The sequence below is a fragment of the Balaenoptera borealis genome, assembly GCF_965194805.1.
Source record: "Balaenoptera borealis genome assembly, chromosome: 8".
In the NCBI taxonomy this organism is placed as follows: Eukaryota; Metazoa; Chordata; class Mammalia; order Artiodactyla; family Balaenopteridae; genus Balaenoptera; species Balaenoptera borealis.
In genome coordinates this window covers 2,969,058-2,985,743 of record NC_138865.1, presented here as the reverse complement: position 1 = coordinate 2,985,743, position 16,686 = coordinate 2,969,058, and the positions used below count along the sequence as shown (strand labels likewise).

At 50.9% G+C, this 16,686-nt stretch overlaps 1 protein-coding gene and 1 long non-coding RNA gene across 3 annotated transcripts in view; one reads left to right on the top strand and one right to left on the bottom strand.

Moving 5' to 3' along the window:
- LOC309633380 overlaps nucleotides 1-1,196 on the bottom strand; it is a 463,676-nt gene extending 462,480 nt beyond the window's left edge. Inside the window, exons 1-2 of the long non-coding RNA XR_014247481.1 lie at nucleotides 1,083-1,196; nucleotides 588-900 (exon numbers count right to left, since the gene is read on the bottom strand). This is a non-coding gene — a long non-coding RNA (uncharacterized lncRNA). The remainder of the gene's footprint in view (nucleotides 1-587; nucleotides 901-1,082) is intronic.
- Nucleotides 1,197-1,627: 431 nt separating this feature from the next.
- Nucleotides 1,628-16,686, top strand: part of MFAP3L (microfibril associated protein 3 like) — a 44,064-nt gene continuing 29,005 nt past the window's right edge. Inside the window, exon 1 of one of the 2 annotated variants that reach the window (XM_082402147.1) lies at nucleotides 1,628-1,751. The gene's annotated coding sequence lies outside the window, so the exon portion shown is untranslated. Of the gene's footprint in view, nucleotides 1,752-1,991; nucleotides 2,216-16,686 lie in introns of those variants that run through there. The other variant, XM_082402146.1, reaches the window with a different exon arrangement.

The window sequence follows — 16,686 nt, the reverse complement described above, 5'->3', positions numbered from 1 at the left end:
CATGGTGTTTTAACTTAGATCACACACCTGGTCTCAGGACTTAATGAAGCTCAGGTTCTTGACGTCTCAACACAGAAAGAATTCAGTGAGAGACAAAGTGATAGATAAGAAGTGGATTTATTTAGAGAAACACTCCACAAACAGAGTGTGGGCCATCTCAGAAGGCAAGACCGGGACCAGGGTATGGGGGGTTGTCAGTTTTTATAGGGGTGGGTAATTTCACAGGCTAATGAGTGGGAGAAGTAGTCCAGCTATTTGGGGGGAGGGTGGGGATTTCCAGGAATTGGGCCACCGCCTACTTTTTGACCTTTAGGGTCAGCCTTGGAACTGTCATGGCACCTGTGGGTGTATCATTTAGCTGATGTGTTACAATGAGCCTATACTGAGGCTCAAGGTCTAGTGAATGCTGGCTAGTCCGCCATCTTGGACCTAGCTGGTTGTAACCAGTTTATGTCATGTCCTCGGGATATGTCTTCTTTGAAAGGTTGTGCCCTGCCCCCTTCCCTCATATTCCACTACCATGGCACCAAGCTTGGTGCGGCAGCGTCCCCCCTCCCCGGACTGGAAACCCGCAAGACCCCACTCACCTGAAAGCATTTCTCTGGGTTCCTGAGTTTACTCCTCTCCTGCCTGTAGCCTCCCTTCCCTGGAAGCTCTCCATTCCCGTCTTCTCCTCCGAAACCGAAGGCTAGCAGCAAGTTCCCACGCCCACCCAAAGTGCATCCAAGGCGGCGCGAGCGCGCTCTGCAGGGTCCTGGAGAACGTGGAGTCTCAGAGGAAGGAAGAACTGAAGAAAAAATGGACTCTGACACCGCGCAATGATCTGAGAGTGAGGACAAGGCCTTCATCTTCGAAAAAGCAGGTGAAAACTTCGTGTCCTCATGCAATTGTCAAGGAAGCCTATTAAATACGAGAAGAGAATGAAAGATTTGGGTTGCCTGGAAAACAAACCAGCTGAAAGTTCTTGAGGTAATGAAACTAATGTTGAAATAGGATTTCTAATTCAACTCACTTGTGACCCAGACCCACCCCCCCCAGGCCCCCCCCCACTCCGGCCCGCGGCCCGGCCGGGTACCACGCACCTGCTCCCGGACTGCGCACCTGCGCCGCCCCCGCGCGGCCCGACCGGAGGCCCGGCTGGGTCCACCTGGGCGCCCGACGCGGCCGCGAGCCGGCGAGCATGCTCAGTCGGATCCTGACCCATTTTTGCGGCCGGCCCCGCGGCGAGGGTCGCAGCGCTCCCCCGCGAGGCTCGCCGGGGATGGGGAAAGAGGGGGAGAGCGGAGCTGCGTCACCCCGCCCCCGGCAGCGCTCCCGCCCGGCGACTACCGGCGACTACCGGCTCCCGGGCGCCGTGGGAAATCTGCCGCTCCGGGTTTACGCCGCAGCCGAGGGGGCGGGGCTCGGGGCGGGGAGGGGCGGGGCCGACAGGGGCGGGGGCAACCCGAGGAGGAGCCGGGGGCCGGCCTGGCACCAAGTGGTCCCGCCGTATGGAAAAGGGCAGCTTGCACTGCGGGGACGGGCCGCTCAACTTCTGCAGGCGCCTTAGAAAACCCGTCTTTCCTCACTGACAAAACACCACAGTGGTCACTAGAGAAAACTTAGAAACTCCAGATAGTCACAAAGGAGGAGACTAGAATCCCAAGCCCGCCGCTCAGAAGCCGCCGGTGGACGTCCCGCTCCTGCGGCTCCGCGCGCGGCGGGGGCGCTGCCGGGGCGGGCACCGCGGCCGCACGGGGACCCTGCTCGGGGTAGGTCCGGGGTCACGGGCCCAGGGCGGGTCCCGAGCCCCGCGTGCGGGAACCCGGGACCCACGCCGAGACGGCCGAGGCTGCAGCACAGCCGCGCGGGGCGGGCGCCGGCCGGAGACAGCTGGGCGCGGGGTCTCGTCGCGGGGCCTCGGGGACCGAGGGGCCGTCCCCCGGTCCTGGCCCCTCCCCCGCGGGCCGGCCCGCTGCCCCGCCCCGCCCCGCCCCGCCGCGCTGCCGCGAAGACCCGGCGGCGCCGCGCGCACTGGGCATGCTCCGCCCGGCCGCTCGGCCCCGCTGCGCTCCGGGAGGCTCCGCGCTCCCGCAGACCGCATCCTGCGCCGCCGCCAGCGCGGGGGCAGAGGCGGCCGCCGGGAGGCTGCGGGCGTCGGCGCGGCTCCCGGGCTGGCCATGGCTAGGGGCGCGCGGCGGCCGCTGGGGTGGCGAGGCGGCGTCAGGTTATCCAGGTTAGCCGGGCGCTGGCGGGCGGGGGCGCGGGGCGCGGGCGGCGGGGAGCCCCGCACCGCGTGGTGGCCGAGTCGCCGCCGCCGGCAACGCGGCCGCGCAACTTTGGGGCTTTCGGGCTGGAGGGGCCCGCGGCCGGGGCTGCGCGCCGGGAGGCGCCCGGGTCCCCGCGGCGGGCTCCTGGGTCTCAGGATGCTGCGGGATCCGGGAGCGGCGGGTCGGGGACACGGCGTCCCAGGCTCGTGCCATAGCCCTCCCACGGCTATAGGAGCGTGGTGTCCACAGCGCGCTGCCCAGGAGCCTCCCGGCCTCTGGGGAAAGGGGGCGCCAAGCCGCGGCGGGGCCTTCGCCGACTCCAGGTCGCCCGGGTCACCGGGCCTCAGTATCCCCGGGACGGGGGGTGGCGGTGGTGCACTGTCCCGGGCCCGGCAGGCCCTGAGCGCGGGCTGCGCGTCCTGGTGCCGCAGGGGTGCGGGGATCTGTGGGCTCCGCCAGCCGCCGCCTCCACTGGAGCTCTCGGAGTTTGTCGCATTTGACTCCATAGCAAGTTGACATCGGATTGCTTTATGGCGTGGAATGGGTAAACGTGTTTCATCGGCTTAAAGAACGAAGTAATTGCAGAGCCGATTTATTTTAAGCTCGACCATTAACCGGCCTTCCCCTCCAAAAAACTTGAGCTTGCAAGTTGCAAGATTTTTAAAGCAAGCTAGCCAAAAAGAAAAAAATGTTTGCGGGTCCATTACCCGCTCACACTGTAGAAAATAATGTATTGTGGTTGAATGGTCATTGTTTTTAAGCATACTTGTTGCAGAAAAGTTGGGTTACTGTAGCCATCTATATTGTGCGTTATTTTGGCTTTATGTTAAGAACTTGGAAGCGTAGCGTCGCAGAAGCGCAATTTTTTTTTTGTAAAGTTTTCTCACTTTTGTTTCTAAAGGAAACACATTTTTTTCTCAGTTGCTACTATGCTGAACATAGTAAAATTGTTCAAGATGAAATGCAAGCTGCAAGAAAATTATTTTCGGAAGGGATTAAGTTAGAACAATGTAATTCTACTGGGCGTTTTACTTTTATGGAAAACGAAATGTGTAGGTCCCACCACCGTTTCTGTTGGTTCTTAAAACATTTAGTACCATTATCACCCTTAGCATGACTGGATTTTAGGAGCAAGGCAAACAATCCTTTTCCTGGTGGGAACTAGTTCCACTTCTAACTAAAGCTCTATCTCTCAAGCCAGTTTCCATAAGTACCACTTAGTGGGTTCAGTTGTTTTATATATTAAGGTATTACAAAACATCTGGTTTTCGTTCTTCATAGACCTAGACTTTTGAGGTGCATTTGCTTTTCACTAGGTTGTGAATAGCTTTTAATGTTTGTTCTTTCTTGAGATGGCTCCAGCTCTCATTCCAGATGCTCCAGACCATTTCCCCAAGTGGGGTCTGTGTCGTGCCTGTAGGTGACCGAGATGTAATAACAGGAGTGAAGTGTCCAGACAGTAAGAGCGGCAACATGATGACTTTTTCTGCAAATTAGGCCTGCAGTCCTCCATTTTAGCCAAAGAGTTTGGTTGGTGGTGTTCATTGCCCTAGATGTTTTTCTTAATATATTTATAGAAGAATTTAGAAGTTTGAAAAAAGCCCAACACAAATACTGAGAAGTTGTGCTTCCCTTTTCTATAAAAATGCATCCAGTTCACAATCTGCCGTGTGTACTACACGTATGTACAGCTTATCCATTACGGCAGGGCCTGTGTTCTCAGGCTCCATTCCTCAGTGGGTGTTCGGACCATCTCCCCTCACCCTTGGCTTTTTGCTGACCTAGAGGAAGCAGCTAGGCCTGAGTTTCTGCTTTGTGAATGTGAGGTTTGATACAGATACATAGGCCCCCCCTTGTGGATCTGAAAATCCTACCTATTTTATCGGTGTTTTATCAGATACATAGGCCCCCCACCTTGTGGATCTGAAAATCCTACCTATTTTATCAGTGTTAGGAAAGACAGTGAAATTTAACAGAAGGCACATTTAAACACCACTCTTGGCTTTGGGAACTCCACATTCTGCTAACCTGAAACTAACAAAACCAACAGGAGTTAGGTTGAAGAGAGGTTTTATTACTGCTAATGAAGAAAAAAATAGCAGAGTAGACTTTGTATTCAAATTCAGAAACAGGTGATAATCTCTCCTCTTTTGTACCTAACTGTTGGGTTCTTGCAGCTCAACTGCTGGGCACATAGATTTTACTTTTAATTCCATGTCTTTAGGTTTCTATAGTGCATAGTCCTATTAGTCACATTGGATATTCCTGGCAAACTATTACCTTTAAAAGTACAGCTTTGCCCATTCACGAGACCGAAATTTATTCAATTCCTTGTTTGCCTTGCAATTTAAAGATTTGAGGCCATTTAAACTTTGCTTAATTTGAACTTTTTGTTCTATGCAAGAACTTCCAGATACTGAAATATCAAACAAATATTGTGGCAAAGTTGCTTTTAACCCCCAACAAAGTGCAGTCAGACTTTTTAGACGAGAATCATTTTCTTGGAATTCAGAAATAGTGCAAATAAGGTCACTTCCCTAATTCAGCATCTAACCAAGCATTTGGGATGTGGCTCGCCCTTTTCTAGCCAAGCCGAGGAGGACACTTGACAACACTTTGTGATCTATGGCAAATCACTTTAAAGTCAGAAACAGCCTTAGATGCAAATGGTTGATTTTAAGTGTGCAGGAAGACCTCCCTGGAATCGTTAAAGGGTTAAGGGGCTTGGTTAATTATGTGATAAGAACCAGTTAAGAGCTGTCAGAACTAGTTTCTAAGTTATACTCAGAAGTCTTGTGTGTTTACTGGTCTTGCCTCTGGCTGAGGCCTTTACTCATTAAAATATTCATTTTTCTTCCCCACAGTCTTTTATAGTTAGGCCCCTAAGGCTGCAAAAATGAGTAAGACACAGTGATTCACCATCTAGTCAGAGAGACAGGCTTGAGCACAAATAAACTGGAGTACAAAGTCAGTGCTGCCAGAGACGTGTCTTGGGTTGGAAGGGGAGGGGCCTCGTGAAAATATTGACATTTCCGTAGGATCTTAAGGAATGCCTAAGGAATTGGATAGGAGTCTTCTACCAGGGAAGTCCAGGCAGACAGACCACCATGATGGTAGTTAGGGTAATGCCCCCCCAACCCAAGATGTCCACTTTGGGACTGTGCAGATGTGGTTAAATGGAGGATCTGGAGGTGGAGAGATTATTCTGGATTATCCAGTGGGCCCCAGGTAATCGCACGAGGGAAGCAGAGGTCAGTGTCAGATGCATGTGAGGAAGATTGGCTGGCCATTGCTAGCCTTGAAGATGAAGGGGCCAAGGAACGGGGGCAGCCTCTGGAAGCTGGTAAAGGCCAGGACACAGATTGCCGCCCCCCGAGCTTCCAGAAGGAGCACAGGCCTGCCAGCTCCTTGATTAGCCCATCCTGACCCATGTAAAACTTTTCACCCGCAGAACTGAAAGATAACAAATGTGTGTATAAGTCAATGAACGACTTGGTGCCTTAGAAAGGAGCCATAGAAAGATCATCCGACCATACACAAAGAAAGATCTGGTGTGATGGAATCAGGGGCCGGGGCAAAGGAGTTTGGATTTCATCCTATTATAGATAAATGATGGGAAATCAACTGAGGATTTTTGAACAGGAGCATGTGATGGACAAACCGCTGCCAGTTTTATCTTCCTGAAAAAGCAGTATACAGCTAAACCCCAGGTTTCACAGGGCAGTTCGACAAAGGGTGTGTAACTAGAGGTGGTCCGTGGCAGATGGGAATCTGGAACCAGCGTGTCGTATAATTCAGTTCTCTCCATTGATCTGAAATGACATTAGTATGCATGTGTGGAATTAAGAGCTTAAGAAGACTTGTGTTCACAACTAGTAATGCAGGAAGGACGTAGGAAGTAAAGCAGAAGGGCGGGTCACATTTGGACTACTTTGTTTCTGTTCATTGCCCTCTTAACAGAGGGCAGCTGCTCTGCTGAATACACACCCGTGCAGACCAGATGTGGGCAGGGACCTGCGGGAAAGCCAGGTTTAACATAGTTACCTTGAGAACGAAGCCACGTCACCTGGGCCAACTCTGACCAGTTGGTAGGAGCTGCTTGCCATGTCGTGGGCTTGTACAGGCTTGGCTGGGAAATTCCCACAACCCGTCAGCAGTGTTTGCTGTGGGCTCCATATTTGCTGGGGGATGGGCAACAGCTACACTACCAGATGCCCTAACCTATGGGTTTAAATGTAAGAAATTCAGTCATTCTCTCCAAACATATTATTCAGTCTCTTTTACGTACAAGGGCTTAATAGCGTATAAAAATGTATGGTCTGGTTGAATTGACATCTCTGTGTGTCTGGAAAACCTCATCTGAAGAAATCTTCTACCTTAGTGTTACAGGAGTGGCTCCAAGTTGAAACCAAACTATATGTAGAAAAATTAGTAAGAGAGAACACATTTTTCAGACAACATGGTGCAGGAAGCCCTGCGTTGGCAAAATCCGATCCTGGGAACAATGGTAAGACTTGATGAAAACTTATCTTAATGAAAATGAAACTGTGGATCTATATTGTTTAGCTTCCGTTTGCATAACTTTGTAAGATTTTTACCGATACTTCCTTATATAGTGATGCAATAATTATTGTTTTCCACTGTACAGGACAAGCTCAGTGTAAACCGTTCTATCTATCTTGAATCTCCTCTCCCTTAGGCTCTGGGATACAGGCCCCTCGTTCTCTGAGGGTCTGTCCTCCCTGGGTTCTAACCTTAGTCCTCTCATTATGTGGCCCACTGTGTTCCTTCTGGGTGATTTATTTTTCCTCATGACTGCATCAGTCACCCACACGCCGATGTCCCCAAATCTGTACCTTCAGATAAGCCTCCCTCATTCATTCACTGATTCATTCAGCAAATGTTGATAACCTGAGAGCTTATAACCTAGCGGAGGGATGGATGTGCACAAAGACGATTACAGTGAAAATATGAAGTTCTGGGTGAAGGTTGGTGAGAAAAGGAGTGTCTGGGGCTACCTGGTCAGTCCTGGTTGGCTTTGAACTTGAAGGCTGAGTAGGGGTTTGCCAGATGTGTGAGGATATGGAAGGAAGCACGGTGCAGAGGTGCCAAGGGAGCTCCAGGGATGAGGTTACGGAGGCAGGCGGGAGTCAGAGCATGAAGGATCACGTGTGTCCTGCCATGGACTTCAGTTGTACGCTGGTGGCGGGATGAGGACCTGGAATACGTCTGAATCAGATCTCTCAGCGTCAGCGCACTTCAGCCGCCACGTGGTGTGTGGATTGCAGGCAGGCGGGACTTAAGGCAGGTCCCCCAGGACGGGGTCCATCAGAGATGTTAGTCAGAGGGGATGAGGAGCACTTAAACCAGGGACAGACCTGGACGTGGCAGCCGTGTGGGCAGGGAGGGAAGGCAGGCATCGTAACGCCCATGTAGTTGGAGCATCTGTCAGGTGTGTGACGCCACCTTCTGGAGGGATTGCGGACAGAGAGACTGACTCTACCTCAGGTGCTTAACCAGGGGGACCTGAGGCTGCAGGAGCAGGAAAGCCCGCGCGCGGGGCTGTAGACGGAACTGCATTGCCGCAGGGCACAGACTTTGTGAGACAGGCGTGGGAGAAAGAAAGAAGGGATTAATTCCCTGGTGGTTGTCCAGCTTCTGGACAGAAGCCTCTGGGGCTTGCCAGTGAGACTGAGAGGAAGTCGGTGTGGGTGGACTTCCTAGTTCTGGATTTAGAAGGTAACTCTTTCAGAAGCTGGGCTGAAGTTGACTTTGTCATCAGTGGGAAAGAAGAAGCTTGCTGAGCAGATATTGAGATATCATCCCAACCCTTTCCTTCCATTGAGGATTTGAGTCGGCTGAGGGCTCGAGGAAGAGTGTAAGGGAAGAGATTGCTCCTTAAAAAAAAAAAATCAGTGAATCGGAGTAGTTACCCATTGACAGCAGCGCTGGAGGTGGCAGGCTGGATTCATTAAGGCAGTAGGTCTCCTAGACAAGATGGAATGTGCCTGTTCCCACGTCTGTACCTTTCTGTACCCTCTTGAAACTAGCGAGAGCTCTGGGATACTGGTGGCAGTGGGGACCATCCCAAGCTGGCCAGCTAACCCCTTTCTCGCCTGCAAAAGGGTAGGTAGGTGTACAGCCACTGTGCTTTCTTAAAGGTGCAGAGCCCACTTTCTCTGGTCCTCGGCAGGAGAAGGTATTGGAGTGAAGACTGACTGCGTTAGTGTTTGGCTCCCACCCAGTTCTTCCTCCTGGGTCTTCACACCCCGGGATGGCTGTGGGGTGGCTGAAACTTCCAGCGGCCGTGGAGCCTGACTGCTTCTCAGATGCTGTTGTTAGTTTCATTTGGTAGATTTCTGCCGCGATGCTGAAGCCGGGGCTGGGCTGGGCTGCTCTGTTACTGGATGTGCTGGAGGGAAGGGTTTTGTCCTTCAGGGTTTGGACAGCCCTAGATGACTTGGTCTCTGGGCGAGTCTAGGTCTTGTTGGACTCCCCAAAGGTAACGTGGCTTTCTCCATTTTAAAACACTTCTGAGGAACTTGAAGTTAATTTCCAGAAAATATCTGAGTATTACCAGTCCTTTACCTTACGGGGGGCTGGGCATTTCTCCCTGTACATCTGACCCCAGGACCTACAGTGGACTTGATTCCCTCCTGCCTTGGTAGGGCTTCCATCCCTTCCTCCAGATGTTGGCTGTCTCCCCTTCTTCTTTCACTGGGGGAATGGATCTCTGTCCCAAAGTCCTCTTTATCATTGCTCCTAAGAAGCCCTGGAGGCCCTCTTATTTAAGTAGAACTTCTAGAGGAATGCCCTGATGTGCCAGCATGCTTGAGATGAGCGCACACAGCAGATCCACTGCATGGGCCCTGCTGAAACATACTGTAATGAAGATTTTTGTTTTTAATTGGGAGACCTTGCTTATTTCCACCCCTACTTGCTAAACTAAGCCGTTAACTCCTGCTGGGGAAACTGTCCTGTCTCCTTTACTCACCCTTCAAGGCTTGGCCAATCCCAGTGAACATTCTTTGACCTTTCCAGCTGGCCCTCCTCTGAATTTCTGTGGTATGTACCCAGTAGTGCTTAATTATGTATCATTTTGTATACAGGTATCACCAAGATTGTAAGCACCTTTAGGGTAAAGACCTGGTCTTAAAAGTTTTTTTAAGCCCCACAGCAATTGGAACCAAAGTGATAATAGTGGTCTCTTAAATACTTGGAGTTCCGCTTAATTGGGATGACTGAGTCCTGATTGTTTTTATTACTCAGCTGAATCTGCCCCACTGAGAAATTCTTGAGAATACCCAGAGTGTGCTCAGCCTAGCAAGGCCTTCTCCTGTCAGAGCTGAGAGAAAAGCAAAGCTTCCTTCAGAGATTCTGCATGGAAACCACTGAATCCACATTTTCAACTTTCTTCTGGTGTTTCTGTTAAGATAATTTTCCATAGTGCCACAGTGAAACCCACTTAACTTTGGGGGAGGATTGACCTTAGGATATATGCATTGAACTCAGCTAGAAGATTATTCCGGTCCAACTGAATTTTGAAGAGTATTGCTCTATGCACAAAATTTTTAAATAATACATAATCACAATATTTTTAAATTATCATTTTAAAATAACAGTTGTGACAGTTTGGATGTTAGTGGCATTAAGCCAGTTTTCCGGGGCTGTGGTGTCCACTCCCAGGTCACCGTGGGCAGGCGACAGGAGCCCTGGGGTGATGTGGTCCTGGAGGGGCTTCCACGCCCAGGTTGGCGGCTTGGCCTCTGCTTCTTCGGCTGTCATTGTAGACAGACCTACGTGGTCCTTCCCCACGTCATAGGCTCGTGGCAAGGCGAGGCTGGGTGACGTCCTCGGGTGTGTCTTGTAAACCATAAATGCTAGGTGAGTATAAGGGCTGTTGTCTTCTTGCTGTTAATAAGAATGAAATCAAGCAGAGTGTGAATTCAGGATCTCTTCTGATCTGTTTTTCCTGACATCCAGTTCTCAGAGAGAGTCTAGTGAGAACACTCGTGTGATTTGGAAACACGTTGGTCGTACAATCACACTTTGTGAAAATGGGCTGGTAAAGGAGGGAGAAAGAAAAGAATTTTAACTACTCTCTGCAGTTACTGAGCATATTTTCTCAAATAGATGAGATTTTATCCTGATGAAAGAAGAAACCCTGGGTGATCCAGTTCCTCTGCGGTGACTCTGAATGGCCTTAATAGACACCGGCAAGACAAGGAATGAGGGATGGTTTTGACGCTGTGAAATATAAATTCCAGTTCAGCAGTCATAGGAATGTACATTTCAGGTGTAGAAGAGAGTCCCGTAAACGTCACTCACCTCGCAGGCCCGAGTCCTCCGACGGCGGATCCCGGGGCCCCCATGGTCCCCGCCCAGGTCCTGGGCCTCCGCTCCCAGGTCCACGTAGGAGCACCGGCCTCTCCTGCAAGGGAAGGATGTGCTGTGAAGACTGAGCTCTGGGGAAACCTTGGTTTATGTTTTAAAGTTAGATTTGTGGTAAAGAAAGGACACAGTTACCTAGAAGTCCTAAGAAATGGGTGGAATTTGGAGGAAAGCAGGGCCAATGTGGATGCCCAGTGAGTTAGTCAGCTGTTTAAAGGAAAGGGCCCAGAGCGGTTTAAGCTCACCCAGTGGGTAGCCAGGTGCTTGCCCTGAGGGGGGCGGCAACCCACGTGACCACGACCCGCCCTCGGCAGGGACAGAAGCCCAGCCCCCGGGGAGAGGGAGGGGGGAGCACACGGACTCCCATCACACAGCGGAGAGGGTGCTGACGAGGTGACATCTGAGAGTCAGAACGGGGGTGTGCAGGAGCCTTGCCGGCATGCCAGGGGCTCGGACCAGAGGAAGGAATGGCGCGGGCGGCTTCCCGCGAGCCTGGCGTCTCCCGGGGTTCGCGGAGCCCAAGTGGCTGGCGGGGAGCGAGAGGGGCAAAAAGGTCAGAAATTGAGTCTGGGAGGCAGCCGGTGAGCAGATACTGTAGTGGCCGTGGGAAGGCCCTCTGGCTTTGTTTTTTTCTTTTTATAAATTTATTTATTTGTTTACTTTTGGCTGTGTTGGGTCTTTGTTGCTGCGCGTGGGCTTTCTCTAGTTGCGGCGAGCGGGGGCTACTCTTCATCGTGGTGCGCGGGCTTCTCATTGCGGTGGCTTCTCTTGTGGAGCCTGGGCTCTAGGCGCACGGGCTTCAGTAGTTGTGGCACGTGGGCTCAGTAGTTGTGGCTCGCGGGCTCTAGAGCGCAGGCTCAGTAGTTGTGGCGCACGGGCTTAGTTGCTCCGCGGCATGTGGGATCTTCCCGGACCAGGGATCAAACCCGTGTCCCCTGCATTGGCAGGCGGATTCTTAACCACTGCGCCACCCGGGAAGTCCCGGCCCTCCGGCTTTTACCCTTCAGTGAGGAGCCCTGGGAAGTGTGCATTGTGTTAACTAAAGAGTGTTCCTGGTGTGTTTTCCTTGAGGCCTCCCCATGCACAGGCTGCTACCAGACATTTACGAAAGTACGTAACGAACGCCTGGTGCCCAGGATGGCAGCAGGTATTTGAGCACCAACCACACCTTTCTGTAGTTCACATAGAATTTATAGAGAATTTGTCTGGTCACAGCGTCGCCAGGATAACAGTGATACCCCCAGGTCGCAAGAGCAGTTGCAGGGCCTCTCTGTCGGGTATTAGCAAGCGAAGTGGAGCTGTCAGGGCCCGGGCAGGGGCACAGCAGGGGCCAACTCCGTGGTGGGCCTTGGTCTGAAGAGGGGGCGGTCGGTGGTGCGGCCACGGCACCCGGGTCCTCACCGCCATCCACGCGAGCAGCGGGGCTCCTTGGTGGCGCTGAGCTCGCCGGGGGTGGGGCCGAGGGAGAGCCCCGCCCCTGTCGCGCGGGAGGAGGGTCCCTCCCCGCAGCCCCCAGCCACCCCATCCCGCCTGCGCGTACAGGCGCCGCTAGGGACCCGAGCTGCTTCCTCTCTGTGTTGAGGTGAGGCATCTGGAGGGTGTGGATGGAGGTCTAAAGGCTTCGGGAGCTCGCGCCCTGCTGTACAGGATGGAGGGGACACTCAGGAAGGTGCATCCCTGGCAAAGGACAAGTCCCCACGTGCTGTGTGGTACCCAGGCCACTTCCTGGCCATCCACCGAGTCCCGGACGGCTGGCAACCTGGCGCTCTGCCCTGACTGTTCCCTGCAGGGGGACCTTGGTCTGGACACAGACACCTCCCTGTTCCCTCCCTCCACAGCTCAGCTACACCCCTGCTCGTTGTGGTCACAGGATGGTGGATTCGGAGGAGAAATAATCAGTCATCCCTTAGGGATGGCTTCTCTGGAAAAGGGCCCCCCTCAGTCCACACAGTGCCTCACCCTTGGCAGTTGGGAGGTGGTCTGTGTACAGGCAGATGGGGTTGAGAAAGGGGCTTTCACTGCCACGGCCTTAAGTGTTTACGGCGTGTGCCAGAATCCGCGAGAAAATCTAAACTCGCCATCGCTTCGGGCCTAAACATCATATTTAGGAAGCAAGTTAAGAATATTGGTCTCTGATTTTGGCAGTCGGCCGGGAGGGCGGATTGCCCCTCTGTCCGGGCAGAACGCTGGCCTTGCGGGCAGGCAGCCGGGGGTCAGCGTGTCCATCAAACATCGCCCCAATATGTCGAATCCTCTGGCCACTTTTCCATGCTGGCCTGTTGATGCGTCCAGGCTCCCATATGCCCACCAGCTCCTGTCTGGCTTCACTCTGGACAGAGGAGCTTTTGCATGAACTACATCAAGAGCGTCTCGGGAAACGGGCTTGCAATGAAATTAAAACAAGAAGAATTGAAGGTTGGCTGAAGTTGTGCTGTAGGTTAGCCAGTAAGAGAAATTAACTGCACTAGGATGAAAATAGGTATCTCCCTATATGCACGTTCCAAAGAGTAGGGAGGATGTTTGGAAAGAACCCAGTTTTTTTAAGTGGTGGTGGGAGATGCTGGACAAAATATCTAGTGGTAGAGACAGGCAGAGAAAGACAAGCAGCTCCAGGTGCTTCTGGACCAGCGTTAGGTCCCGTATAGGATCTGATCATCAGCGTTTCAAAGGGAAGAGAAGAGAAAAATGCCAACACAACATCCTCACCTTTTTTTTTTTTTTAACATCTTTATTGGAGTATAATTGCTTTACAATAGTGTGTTAGTTTCTGCTTTATCACAAAGTGAATCCGTTATACATATACATATGTTCCCATATCTCTTCCCTCTTGCATCTCGCTCCCTCCCACCCTCCCTATCCCACTCCTCTAGGTGGTCACAAAGCACCGAGCTGATCTCCCTGTGCTATGCAGTTGCTTCCCACTAGCTATCTATTTTACGTTTGGTAGTGTATATATGTCCATGCCACTCTCTCACTTTGTCACATCTTACCCTTCCCCCTCCCTATATCCTCAAGTCCATTCTCTAGTAGGTCTGTGTCTTTATTCCCGTCTTACCACTAGGTTCTTCATGACCTCTTTTTTTTTTCCCTTAGATCCCATATATATGTGTTAGCATACTGTATTTGTTTTTCTTTTTCTTTTTTTTTTTTTTAATTTATTTCTTTATTTCTTTTTGGGTGTGTTGGGTCTTCGTTTCTGTGCGAGGGCTTTCTCCAGTTGCGGCAAGCGGGAGCCACTCTTCATCGCGGTGCGCGGGCCTCTCACCATCGCGGCCTCTCTTGTTGCGGAGCACAGGCTCCAGACGCGCAGGCTCAGCAATTGTGGCTCACGGGCCCAGCCGCTCCGCAGCATGTGGGATCTTCCCAGACCAGGGCTCGAACCAGTGTCCCCTGCATTGGCAGGCAGACTCTCAACCACTGCGCCACCAGGGAAGCCCCTGTTTTTCTTTTTCTGACTTACTTCACTCTGTATGACAGACTCTAACTCCATCCACCTCACTACAAATAACTCCATTTCGTTTCTTTTTATGGCTGAGTAATATTCCATTGTATATATGTGCCACATCTTCTTTATCCATTCATCCGATGATGGACACTTAGGTTGCTTCCATGTCCTGGCCATTGTAAATAGAGCTGCAATGAACATTGTGGTACATGACTCTTTTCGAATTATGGTTTTCTCAGGGTATACGCCCAGTAGTGGTGTGGAGAGAAGGAAACCCTCTTGCACTGTTGGTGGGAATGTAAATTGATACAGCCACTGTGGAGAACAGTATGGAGGTTCCTTAAAAAACTAAAAATAGAACTACCATATGACCCAGCAACCCCACTACTGGGCATCCTCACCTTTTATCTGCATCGTGATGTGTTTCAGGAACAGGTTTGGTAGCACAAAGGCACCATCCACCAGTGTATGTGTCCCATCTGTCTTCAGTTCCCAGGTTTGGCTTATTCCCTGGACCGTCAGATTCCTGAGGAAGTATCTCTCCGATCAATTAAGAATTTGCATTAATTGGGCCCAAAAGTGTTTTAGCCTATTCATTTAGAATGACAATTAGAAGATGCTAAATACACGCTAAAACATCAATAAGCCCTTCTAAAAGATACGCTTGTGATTAGAATAGTCCTCTGTGCCTGTCTCAACTGCTAGAACAATGAAAAATCGCCTTTATGGAGCCGAGAGGTTTTCATGTGATATCAGGCCTGACATGGGCGTGACGTTTTATCCTGGTTTGAAGCCAATAAATTGTGTGACCCTAGGCAGTTGCTTACCTGCTGTGGTCTCCGTTTCTCATCTTGTGTAAAAAAAAACACCTCTGAGAAGAGACACCCAGGTTCTTCCAGATCTACTGCTCTTGTTCTGTGAACAAACCCATACGATGGGACCATTTGTATCTCACCTGACGATAGTCATTGTCTGCAGAGGGAAGCCTTTAATACTCTTCTTTTTCTCTTTCTCCTTTTCTAGCCATTATATTTATGAGAGCTTTATTTTATGTGATTCTTACTTTTAACCAAAAAAACGTACCCTGTGGAAAAAATGTGATGAAGATCCAAGAAGGGTTTCTTCATACGATGCACCCATAAAAAATAACATATTACATAGATGGCATTTCTGGGCCTGTCATTCATTGTTAGGTTTGAAAAACAGTGATTTAAAACAGATCCGTTTTTGAAAAGTAGGTGCCTTTTGTGTATCAGAAAAATAGAGGCCTGAACATCAGTGTAGTTGATAAAGTAGGAATGAGGCCTTTTGTTCTAGCTCCTTCTGAATTGTTCAGTGAGCTTGCCGGCCTTGTCTGGGGGTCACTCCCCCCGTTACCTGTGGGCGTGCCCCATCCTTGGTGTTACAGGGCCCCCCCCCCTTGTTATCCAGGCACTCTGCCTTTCCAGCCCCCCGTCTTGTGCACGTCACCAGTGATGCCTAATGCATACCTTTCCCCGAGTGTGTGGGTCCTCTCTAATCACCGTTTCCTCTTATAGGGTCAGCTTCTGGCCCCTGGCCCCCTTGGTGAACCCCTTTGTAATTAAACCGCAGGGTCACTTCTTATAAGCAAGTTCTTCCTGGACCCTCTACCACTTGGGTCTCCTGTCCTGTACCATGTGGATCCTTGACCCCTCTCTGATGGGGCAGTTGCCACACTGCCCTGTAATTATTGATTTACTTTGTCCTCCTCCTCGACTCTTGGGTGACAGGGGTAAGGACCGTGTCTTCCCTGTGCGCTCCACACCCCGGCACTGTGCCTCACACGGGGAATCTTCTCAGTTAAAGTGTAGTGATTTGGAGTGATGCTGGGTGCTTCTGAAAGTCACCTAAACAGGATGCTCTTCATCCTTTCATGCAACGATCACCATCTGAGTCAGGAGTTACCTTTGTGTGGTTAGAGACATCAGGAATCCCTGCACAGACGGATTCTAGGACACATGTCGGGAAGAAAGAAGGACCATCTGAACCTCTTTCTGTAGCGTGACTTTGGACATTGAGATAGAACTTAGCTGATTTAGAGCTTAAATGGTGTGATGCTGGGCTACAGTCACCGTGGCAGGAACATGCTTGTTCCACAGAGCTCTTCATCTTTGACTTTGGATTCCCGTAGCCCATGTTCAGACATCACCTTAACTACCTAAAAACTCAAGTTAGGGGAGAAAGAATGGGCTGGTAGAATTTTGTCATTTTTCTTTAAAATTGCAAAAGAAAATCTTTTTTAAACCATGTTTGTAAAACAGGTTAGCATAGGTATTTTTCATTGATTATGACACATGGGAAAGGAAGTTGCAGAAAGATATCTGTAACTAGGGTGGCCGCAGCTGGCTACCGGTTTTGAACGTTAGCACCTACGATGTAATGAGCACGTCAGGCCTTGTCCATTCCACCGGAAGTTGAGATTTCCCACCTCGCCTGATGAGTAGGGACCTATCAACATTGTGTCCTATCTAAAAGGTGGCCTCTGTGCCCGTCACATCGTTTATGCACAAATGAAAAATGGTGATAACTCTTCGTATATTTTTGTGACAAAACCCCATTCTGTGAAGTATAAAATTATTC